We start from the raw sequence: 12,415 nt of genomic DNA on the forward strand, positions 1-12,415 counted from the left end.
AAAAGAAATATCGAAGATTTTGGAAGTGTCTCAAAGGTTTTTCCAAACTTTTTTTAACTGCATCTCGCTAACCTATATTGGTACAAGGATATATATTTTTATCAAATTCTTTTTAGTTAAACATTACACCGAGCCTATTTGTACTTTGCGCAGTAGACCTTAGAAAAAGCATATCGACCGAGCAGGAACTGCAAGGTCGATATGCTTTCTCTAAGGTCTATATATCTAGGGATTGTACCGAATCAAAAGGCTACAATCCTTTTTTGGGCGGGGTGGGGGGGGGGGTGGTTTTGGGGTACAGTTCTTTTGCTTTTTTTATCAGTTCATGAAAAATGTCTTAAAATCAATTTTTCTAATACTCAATGCATTCTCGTATAAGGCAATGTTATATCATTCGCATTATGACGTCACAGTAACGAACGGCTGCTGCAGTATATCTGTTTTAAGAAACATTCAGTTTATAAAGACTTTTGTGACGTCAGCCTTATTTTTGCTTCACAGAAGATCGTTTCCAATTTTGGAAACAAAAGATGATTCAAACAAAAATATGGATATCTGGATTGGTGCATATTTTTGACCTATCTTTGATGTAAATGATTAGGATAATTAAATTCTAAAATATCAAGAAATTGAAAAATTTCTATGATGTTCAAAATTCTAACTTTCTGCTGCTTCCCTTATTAATCTATGCAACTTTTTGTCACTTTAAACCCAGCCATAGTGAAAATTTAAATAAAAAATAAACTTATTTATTTTACTTAATAAATAAAGTGTAATTAAGTTGTTATTTTCAAGAGTTTTGATAAAAGATTGTTTGTTTCATATGTCCCTAAGTTTAAGTATCTCGAAAACCGATATCTCGAATATCATATATATACATATACATATGATGAAACAAGAATATCAGCTGTCTCGTTTAAAGTCATCATTTCGTAAGTTCTATGGCGATACAATGACCTTGTCAGCAAATACAATTTATCATTGAGTCAATTGCTGACTGACGTTTTTCATACTAATTGTTAGGCCATTATTTACACACTGAATTGTCGACAGATTTTTCCGTTATTTCCCGATCATGACAACGAGCACACGGCGGGTGTGACCGGTCGGCAGGGGATGCTCATCCTACATGGCACCTGATCCCACCTCTGATGTTAAGAGGTCCGTGTTTGCTCTGCTCCTAATTTGTATTGTTTAATGGACTTCTAAGCTTGAATACTGTTCGTTATCTCCATATATTTCATATATGTCGAAGTGATTTGGAATTCCAAACCACTTATTCTTTATGTATTTTACCCTGGATATCTAGAATCCTCGAATATCTCGAAAATTTTTCTCGGTCCCATTTAGTATGTAAAAACGAGATTTAACTGTACTTTCATCTATGTTTTCTCTATACTCGAAATAAAAGATACCACACAGTCTGCAAAATCTGTTTGATATTTGGATGTTTTACTGACGAAAGACAATAAAGTTTTTCCATCGTCAACTTTCCTTATTTATACAGTAAACTTCCCCTATGATCTGCATATGGTGTTTAAGTCTCCAACTTAATCGATACTTATTAAGGCATGCTCCAATTAAAATCAGTTTTTATAACCGAGGCAAGTGACTTGGAGATAAGTTTATGTTAAAGGAATTTCAACAACCTCGTTTAAAGTCAGCTTTTCATCAATTTTATGGTCGTTATGATGACCTTGTTAGCAAATATAACCAATCAGTGGGTCGTATTTTGGCTGACTTGTTTCATGAATCATATTTAATTTGACCACGGAATGTTCCGTGTACCAGATAAATACATAGGGCTCATTGTGGGTGTAACCAGTCGAAAGAAGATGCTTACGTCTCCAAAGCAACTTATCACTTTTCTGGATTTTTAGTACTCCGTTTCTAATGACCTGTTCAAGATCTGTATTGTTTGTAGGTTTTGGGATCGATCACTGTTCTTTTTCTTCTCTTTTTTTTTCTTACTATAAAAGCTGATAATATTACCTCTTCACCTCCATTGAATTTCATCCCATAATTTACAATTACAGGTATTACTAAGGTAAGCAAATGTTGACTTATCAAGGTAATGTGATCCATAAGGAACTTTGAAGAACATTGTAGTGTGATCGTTCCCGAACATCCGGAGCAATCTCCTTCATCAAAATCGATAAACGTCACCTGTTCAGAATTTTGGGGAGGAATACATAAAGTTTGTAGATATAAATGTGAAATATCTTTATCCTTATGTCATGATCTAACATTAAAATATATGAACAAAATATATACTTGTACATGTATCAAAAATAATAATTTGAAAAACCCTTTGTTTCTAATGGTTTTTCGTCTGTCTTCTCTAAGGGAGTTACTCAGTATCACTCTTGTCCAATTCCTTGATCGGTCTTTTTTTTTTAGTCCACTTCTTCACATACGTAAAAAGCCGTTTCAGACATTTTCATACATCAAGGACCAGAAAACATTTCCATACGTAACTTCATAACAAATATTTTCTGTATTCATTTGCAATCTCTTAGATAACATTCTGTTACATGTAACATGCTTAAAAAAAATCATACTTTGTTTTTGATCACAGTCCATTCCATCTCAGCCATGCATTGGGCGAATACAAAGCGATGTTTTTACTTCAAAACGTCGGTTCTTTGGATACTTTACGTTTCATGGTGTACAGAGCACATTTTTATTTGCAGAAAACAGTTCAATTTAGTAACAATGGGAGTCTTTCTGTTGATTAGAAAAATAAACCGTATCCTCAGGATGAATTTGGGGGTTTGTGTTAGACATTGTACAGGAATGTTCATTGAAATGTTAATATGATTGTAAGGATTTCTTTTTCCCATATTTTTTTTAATTACATACGAATAATGTAAAACGATAAAGCATAAACTTGTAGTTTCTTTCTGATCTGAACATTCAGACCATAACATATGAAGTTTGATAATGTTAACACGCACAATATTTCATATATTGTACATGTAGATTTTGACTCATTGAATCTAATTATTACCTGGTATATACCTGTAATTATATAAGAATACTGGATTTTTAAGGTGTAATTTGTTTTAAAGTGTTCTTTATTTTTTTAGTTATTTAGGCAATAAAACTCAAGTGTAGAAGTAGGCATATATTTTGTAATAAAGTATAGATATTACTTTAGACGTTCTGGCATATCCTTATCCATATTTATAATTTTTAAGCTAAAATGTAACATCCAACCAAAGCCACAAAGACGAATGGTGCTTCATAACCGTGCATTATGCCAAACTTGAAGAAACTTGAAACGAATTAAGTTGAAATGCAATTCTTCTTGTTAAAAAAAAGTTCAGACATAACAAGAACTCTGGGCATGAGCTCTATATAAGATTATACATATATACACTACTAAGAATAAGGCAGCTATGATTAAAAGCCCGATGATACTGAAAACTAAGCTGGATGACGCATTTTCTATCCTCGATTTCTGTGCTTTCTTCAAACAAAGAAACCCGTTACTCGTTCCTTGAGCGACATCTATAATAGCAAATATAACATTTTTCCCCCAAAAATATTTTAAATTTCATTTTATATCGATAGTGTCAAACAATTTTGTTTTATATATATAGTTATCTATTTAGTTGTTTACAATTTTTAATGTATTGAATATGTTTTTAGAAAACAATATCGGAGACTCTTATTGGGAATATAATTATTGCTAAAATGTACCGTCATTGGTTGTCTTCAAAGTAGAAAAAGTAGGAAATCTTTCTGATACTGCTGAAGTTTCGGTTAGTGCCAATGAACTTAATAATGCTTCTGGGGAAGTAGTAGTGGATTCTGAATTTAAAGAGCATATGTAAGACATACAACATATTTTTCCCGCTTTGTGAGAACGAAAATAAAGAAATCTTCTGATCTTACACTAGTGTTACCGAAAAGGACAAATGCTAATTATTACAAAAGTACATTTCATATTAATTTTTGATCAATTAATTAGAAGAAGTGACAGTTGTGAGATTAAATCAGTCACTTTTTGGTCAAAAAGTAATATATGTACAACTGTCAAAAATATCCTTGAGTACTTTTTTTCATTACAACTATATACTACAGTGTGAAAAAGAAATAAGGGAGATATCAATCAGGTTATGCAGATGCAATTCAATATTTCTTTTCCAATTATAATAACAGAGTGATTTTTCATCAGTATCAAATATTACAAACATGTATACATCCTCTAGATAAATCACAGTCTTTGAATTAAAAGCAAATGTATCAAGGTGGATGGGAGATATTGCAAATTCGTAAAAATCGAATTCATTCATATAGTATCTCATTTACCTATATTTATACATCCTCTTGAGGGATTACAGTATTGAGTGTCACAGTTACATTTTAGTTGACATCCTTTACCATAGTTAGGAAATCGACAAATGTGTTCGCAATATTTACCAAACGTTCCAGATTCACACGCATCTGTAAACAAAGACAAATTATTCAGTTCCTATTGGCAATCAATTAATCACAACCTTTTATATAAATTCCTGCTTATGGTAAGTACCTAATGAATTGTTTTTACAGCCGTAAATATGATGGCATCTTTCATTTGGACAAATACACGTTGACAGGCACCCAAAGCCGAATGAAGGCGGAGGGCAAGGGGGCCTGCAATCCTTGCCATAAAATCCTTTCAAACAAGCTGTAAAAAGATATGAAGAAATATAATTAAGAAATTAATTGGTGCCTAATAGTTTATCACTTGTGTTTTTTTTTTTTTTTTTATCTTAATTGTTTTGTTATTGACATTCAAGATTTCCATTTTTGAAATTGAGATACAAACGCATGCAGTCATTCATCGTCTCATTCCACAGAAATCCACTACAGCATACTTTTCCGTTTTCCCTGAAAAACGTGTAGCATAAACGTAACTGTTTATCAAATTGTCTCATTTTTTCTCCTCAAATATGATGATTATAATCTATCATACAATAAGTAATGATTTATTAAATTAAAACATGGGCTGATGATCAATTCATTTTATACTCCTTATATAAAACTTGGGCGGATAAGATTTCGTTTATTATCATTTGCATTCTGTATCAATTAAGACGTTGCAGAAATTCGAATTTTTACTTACCCGTCGCACATTTGTGAGGCACAAACTAGAAAACTTTGGAGAAGAAAAAATACGATGGACGTCAAAAACAGAATAGAATCCATTTCATTATTGTCAAAAATACATGCATAATAAATTGTATTTCCTTGAATATATTTTTTACACGGAAAATATCCTTGGGAATTTTACTCTAAAACTTATTTTGAGTAGAACATCTAAAATTTCCGTATAAACTGAGATGACACTACAGCTGAATATTCTTTTTACATTGTAGATTAGTCCGTTAACAGTCCATTCTATTTTGACGCCATTTTTACAGTATTGGTGATTTTGTATACTCATAATTATTATAATGCACTCTGCATCAAGATATACGCTTAAACCCTTAACAACTATGACCAAATAGTACCTCTAAGAAGTTAAAATAATAATATTCCCATGTTCTATACAAAAAAAATATTAATGATTTACTACCGAAAAGAAATGAGTATAATAATTATGCGCCATGCTGTTGCAGCTGAAAAATGACTTTATAATTCAGTTTTTGTTTTAGGAGATTTAGGAAAGAAAATCTTAGTGATAGATGTCAAATCTTTGTGAAATTATCATTTTTTTATATGCATTTTACTGAGGTATGTAAATCAACAAAATATTAGCCAAATAATGCAAAAATATGTGATTATTTGATTGATTAATTGAATCTTCCTTAACGTCCCATTCGAAATTTTTTCACTCATAATAAAGAGGTTTAAAATATGTGAAAATGCAGATACGTTATTCAATTTTATATAATTCTATTGTTTGACCTGTCGCACTAATTAGAGCACATGTACATAAATTTGTCATTGAATCCTACAGGAATTGTTTACATGTGCACAAAATGTACACACATCAAGAAATTAACATCATTGTATTCGGTTATGCTCAAAACATACAAGGAGGTAGAGAACTAATCTGCCACTTGGAGCAACCCAAACACGTTGTAATTTGTGTTGGCAGTAATGATCTATCATAGAAGCCCTAATTAGAAATTGTGCTTTGAGACATGAAGTAGATGCTCCTTACCGAACAAGGACGATAAAGAATGCAAGGTATATGTCTTCCGACAACTGGGAGGCTAAAAAGCAAAGATTACAAGAAAAGATTTACATTTAATAAGGATATCTGTGTATTTGCTGGAAATTTAGACAGCATCAATTTCATCAAAGTCACCCTTATTTTTGCCACCAATAAATAATCTTATGGTACAGTGTATATGATAACATTTGTCTTAGCGATTTCGAGAATTTAATCGTGCCATCAAACTTCATTTAATTCATTACTTGGTTAAACAGCCATACGAAAAATTTGTTTATGTACATGTATTTGTTTGATTGTTTGTTTAAGTCTCTTCACGACATTTTCACTCATATTGAGAAGCCACCACTTGATGTTTGAGTGCTACAAGCTTAGACCTGTACTCGGCATTTACGGCCTTTGAGCAGTGAGGGATCTTTTTCGTGACAACACCTACTATGGGATCTTCGTTTATAAGTTCTTCTCTGAAGAACCGATCTCAACTTCCTGCAGTAACATTCGAACGCGCGAAATAAGGATGAACTCCCTACACCGCGATTCTAGAGCAAGCGCTCTAACCTTTGCGCCATACGGGCGACGTACCTATATTTCGTGTGTATTATAACAACTATTATACTTAATTGGCAGTGTTTAAGTTTCAGTGTTCAACTGGTATCTGGTCTAGCATTATACAATTTTTTTATTATTATTATTTTTTTTTTTTTTTTGCACATGTTATTTCTATGTTTTTATTATGTTTTTCAGTTACTTCAGTTATGTGTATGCTACACTGCGTTATTTCTCTGTGGCAAAGAATGTTAGAGATATCATTAAGAATGTACATGGTTTTATTAACAATTTTTTTTTTTTTTTTAATTATTATTCCAAGTTGTCTTATATTTAGCAGAGACTATGTAACAGTCCCTGAAACGTTCTGCTTTCCCATTTTCCGTTAGCTTTCCATTCGTTTACTGTTTGTTCAGAGAGCGTTCACCCTTTGCACAACGTTAGCTCTCTGTACGCTCATCGGTCACCGTTCACCAACCTCTCACGTTCAGATAACGCTCAGCGTTCGATCACTATTTGTTCTCTTTGTGATCAGCCTTCACTGAATCGTTCAGTCTTTGTCTCATCTTTGTCAACCGGACTTCCAAGTGAAAGGATCTATATAGCATTGAATTGATCGATTGATCATTTGTGGTTTTATGAATCTACCGTGTTTTAGATGAAAAAAAAATATTTATGAAAAAATATTATCTACAATATTATTCATAAAATTAATTTGAAAATAAATGTTGCAATTATATGCAGGTCTATGTTGAAAGATTAAATGTAAGCACGGCGATATTCATATTTAAACCGTCATATATATGTGTGTCATATTGTGGCTTATAAAACACTTTTTCTTTTGAAACGGCATAAGTCTTTTATAATAGTTAAACCATTTCTTATTTATCAAGGAGCAATGGATTGGAATGTTTTAGCGGATTTGCTGGAAATGTTGTGATTGAGATTGTTCATAATTGCACACGTTAGTAGAGATATGTCGTGATTACTGGTATATAGAGGATTTTCATTTACAGTAGACAGAGCATGCATAAATTACGCATGATAATGACTATCATTCGCTTAGGACTAACGAAGAATGTGTATTCTTTTGATGTTTTTACATGAGAGAGAGAGAGAGAGAGAGAGAGAGAGAGAGAGAGATCACACTAAATATAGGTGCCATTTGAAATATTTTTGCTTACTTTATTTTTTTTTTCTTGTAACCATTACGTAACAGAACCAGTATTTACATGATACACAGATTGCACCACAGGATTTTTTTGGTCGGGACTGTGTTTTACCTTGTCGTTTTCCAAGTTTTGTTTGGGAATGTCAGTCAACATGCAGCTGCAGTAAGGAAAAATGTCACCATGTACAGAAATATACATCACTATATGTACGTATGCCTTTCTTATTATTTTGTTATTGATCATCGTTTTCTTGTATTTTGAAAATTGTGACATTAGATAAAATGGCATAGGATGTCTCTAACCTTGTGAGAAAGATTTTAAATTGATAAAAGATATTTTTCAAAAAGCCGAAGCTTTTAACTCTTTTAAACATTTTGGATTATACATGTTATAAGTATAACTAGAATTGAAAAATATTAATTTAAATTTGATATTGTAAAAATTTCTGTCAGATCCGTCGACAAACTTCACTGCAGAATCATCTGATTCAACGTATAGCAATTTTGATGACACTTCGCCGGACGGAAAATTCTCCCTATCTATTAAAGGTTAACAGATGTTCGATCTCTTCACGTCCAGTAAATACAACAAATTATTTGTTTAAATACGCTAAATTGAATAGGAGAAATACATTAAAAATATATAATATAGGGACCTGCGGAATGGGGACAGGTTGCATTACTTGTTCTTGCTTTCTTCTTTCAATACCGTCACGGCAGCTCATTTGTAGAGCGCTTGCTCCGTAATTTGAAGATCGTGTGTTCGACTCACAGCCTAAGTCGATAAAAAAAATAGGTAGCAACTGTTCCTTTGCCATGCGCTCAGGATTTTGAAGTGAAAGTTGGCACTATAAAGAACACCCACTACTCAATGGCTCCGAGTACCGAGTAAAGGTCGAAATTTGAAGCCATCACCGGTATATGGTGACGTCTCTATATCAGTGAAAAATTCTCGAATGGGACGAAAAACAACATTCAATCAATCAGATAATCTTCCTTCAACTACAGTCCCACTGGAAACTTCATTACTGGCGATGTCAAAATAGTTGAAAATGAAGACGTGAAAACAATCAAATTAAAAGGTCCTACACACAGGGAGCCAATATTGGCGATACAACTTAATTTCTCTCCTGAATACTGTTGAAGATTATATCAGACGTTAGGCTAAATATAAAAAGGAAGAATGGATTAAATGTTTTAGAAATATATTAATGAATCGTATCAAGAAATTTAAAAGGTAATATGCAAACCTTTTTGTTTACCCTTCCAAAAATAGACGGATTACAAGCGCATGTTATGGTTCCAGACGACAAGGTTATAACGAATTGTTTTTGTTTTCAAGGTATGTTTGCGAGGCTTATTATTATAACTGGTTTTAAAAGAACTTGATTTTATTTCTACGTCCGGAAATCTAGATTATACTCACAGTTCACTTTCTAAATATGAAATTCTTTAAGACCACATTTCAGTGTTTATTACTTTTAACATTCAAGTCAACCAAGGTGAGTTTAATCTACCTTGCCTATATTGGATTCCTAAACTTCATAAAAATCTTTACAAACAAAGATACATTGTCCATATCTTTACTCCTTATAAAAAAAATAACGCAGGTATGTTAAGGCAGTACCCAGATCATATTTCGGCGAATTTGGACTTTTTTCGTAAAATGTAACATTGATAAATCGGAAAAGTCATAGATAAAACATTTACTATTATTATCCCTTGTATAGACGTCATCAAGTCTTAGGCTAAAAGAAGCACTCCACTACGACGCCATCAAGTAACGTCTATAAATAGAAAAATTGCCTTAATGACAAAGTGAAAAGTTCAACACTACCCCGGAGCTTATTTATTTCTTTTAGTGAAAATAATTATGTAAAAACATCACTGGGCCATGAAAAGTGCTGCTAGAATCCTATCTTCCCGACGCAGAAAAAAATATTCCAAAGTTTCACATGAAACCTTACCAAAATTTTTACATTTTATACTTACGATCAAGGAATTGTTATCAATTCATGTTAACCACACGATTCTAGCAGCACTTTCCAAGTACTATAGAATACAAGCTTTCGATACAAACAAAAAAAAAATGTTTCAAAGTATGCGGCGTAGTGTTGAACTTTTGCATCTTTGTTGTTATAAAACGACAGAGGAAAGGCTGATCGGGATTTCAAAGCACTGCCTGTGTTCATTATAAGAAAACATGATAAGAATATATCAGCGTACCTGATTCTTAATCTTTAATTCCTTATGAATCACACATAACATTCACGGTATATGCTTTAAAACTCCCATTTCATCTATTTGTTTACATGAATTCTCGTCACGTTTAACTTCACTCGGCAAATATTTGATCAATAGTTATGACGTCATGGGTTTGGTATTTAACCCCCGTGCTAAATACTTAGCTATTTATACCACCCAAAAACGACAAGATTTAGTTTATATTATGTTTTGAATGATTCCAATCATTTCTTTGACCTGAAAGTAAACTTTAAATATAGATATTAAGAAATCATTATTTCTAAAGTTCACGTCATACAGCTTACTATGACGTCATATTGTAAAGGCAAGTAAGACATTTCTGGGTGTAGCCTTAACATACCCGCGAACTCCTGCAAAGGAGAAACTTTAGATGTACTGTGCTACAGCATATTTTTGAAGTGGTGTAAATCAGATGTGGATTGTCAAAAACTTCAAAGACCTCTTAGAAAATTTAAAATATCCATAAAGGGGATGTTAAATGGATTTCGAAAAACCTCGTATAAATTCAGCATTTCGTTTGTTTGTTTGTATGTTGTTTAACGTCCCTCTTGAGAATTTTTCACTCATATGGAGACGCCACCACTTGCCGGTGGAGAGCTGCAAATTTTGTCCTATACTCGGCACGTACGGCCATTGAGCAGTGAGGGATCTTTTTCGTGCCAGCACCTACTGCGACACGGGACCTCGGTTTATACGGTCTCATCTGAAGGACCGGTCTCCATGTCCCACAGTGGGATTCGAACCCGCGACGTAAGGATCAACTCCTTACATCGCAACTCTAGAGCAGACGCTCTTACCACTGCGCCACGCGGGCGACATTCAGCATTTCGTAAATTCTATGGTCGTTATAATGACCTTAACAATTATAACCTATTACTTGGTGTATTTTGGCTGATAAGTTTCATATAAATTGTTAAACCTTTGTTTTTATACTGAATTTGACTATGGAATGATCCATCTACCTGATCAATACATAGGGTTCACGGCGGGTGTGACAGGTCAACAGTGCATGTCTAACCCCCCTCCCGACAATTCTGGTACCTGATCTATGGAATTTCCAAGGGTCCTTGTTTTATGCCCTGTTTACATATTTGTATTGTTTATAGATTTTTTTTGAGATCGATCACTATTCGTTATCTTCACATTTTCATCTAAATGCCCACTTCACTTTGTATCTCATTTCTCCAAATTATGTTGGATTTACATATATTTAAGTATTAAATATACAGTAGTATATTTAAATATTTAATGTTTTGCAGATATATTTTCGAAGGGATCATCCCATTTTGTGCTGCAAGTGTGCGTACTGATTACATAGAATAAAATATTTATATAGTTTCCCATGCACCATGCCTCCTCAGTTATTAATATTCCTCAGAATACTAGAGCTACAAAAAAGGAAAATATTCTGTAACCATGAATGAAGTAGAGTGACCAAATTGTTATTGCTTCATATTTATTTCAGAGGAATTCTCTCAGATTCTTAATGACTTCCCAAAAAATATTGTAGAGTGTAGTTGTGCATTCGGCATTCGGAATAGCTGTTTGCCACTGAAATCGTTGAAGATCAGGACTAGTTGGCATACTTTATAGTAGCAAAGTTCCTAGGCTTATTGATTTACCGTTCGTCATCATTCATCATCATTAAAATCACCATCATCATTATTATTGCTACAATTTTTACAAATTCTTTCACAGCTTACTTTCAATCCTATCTTTCAATTAATGTAAAATGTAGAGAGAAGCGAACGTCGATGATACAATGCAAACAAAGGAAATTTTTGAACATCGTTGGGTCTAAGAGATGGCATGATACTGGATAGTGCTAGATAATTATTCTGTGTTAAGTTTAAGTGGCGAGCAGAGTCAGTCCGTCAAATGCTCTACAGAGTTTGTGTTTGTTGTAAAAAAAAAAATCGGACTTCAAAAAACAATCTGATTCTAATACTGATTCTTTTGATTCTAAACACGTAGTACACAGATATTAGCTTCTTGCTTACTTCCAGCTGGTACATTTTTATGCTTCATTGAATGAATTCAATTAATTCTCAAAGTATGTTTAAATATGTATGCAATTATAGATTGTTTGTTATTATAAAGTCGGAATTTATGTAATTATGTATCTTATATATGTACATGTACCTGACTCTTCATAACATATTTCAACATCGCCACACTGTCTATTTTATCGGTCTCCTGCAACGTCCTCTTAATGAATATCAATTATATTTCCGTCGTCGTTTATACGCAAAATTTAACAATGT

This window comes from Saccostrea echinata, unplaced genomic scaffold (assembly GCF_033153115.1).
Source record: "Saccostrea echinata isolate AGI-Se365-2 ecotype Australia unplaced genomic scaffold, CSIRO_AGI_Sech_v1 ptg000052l, whole genome shotgun sequence".
Taxonomy (NCBI): Eukaryota; Metazoa; Mollusca; class Bivalvia; order Ostreida; family Ostreidae; genus Saccostrea; species Saccostrea echinata.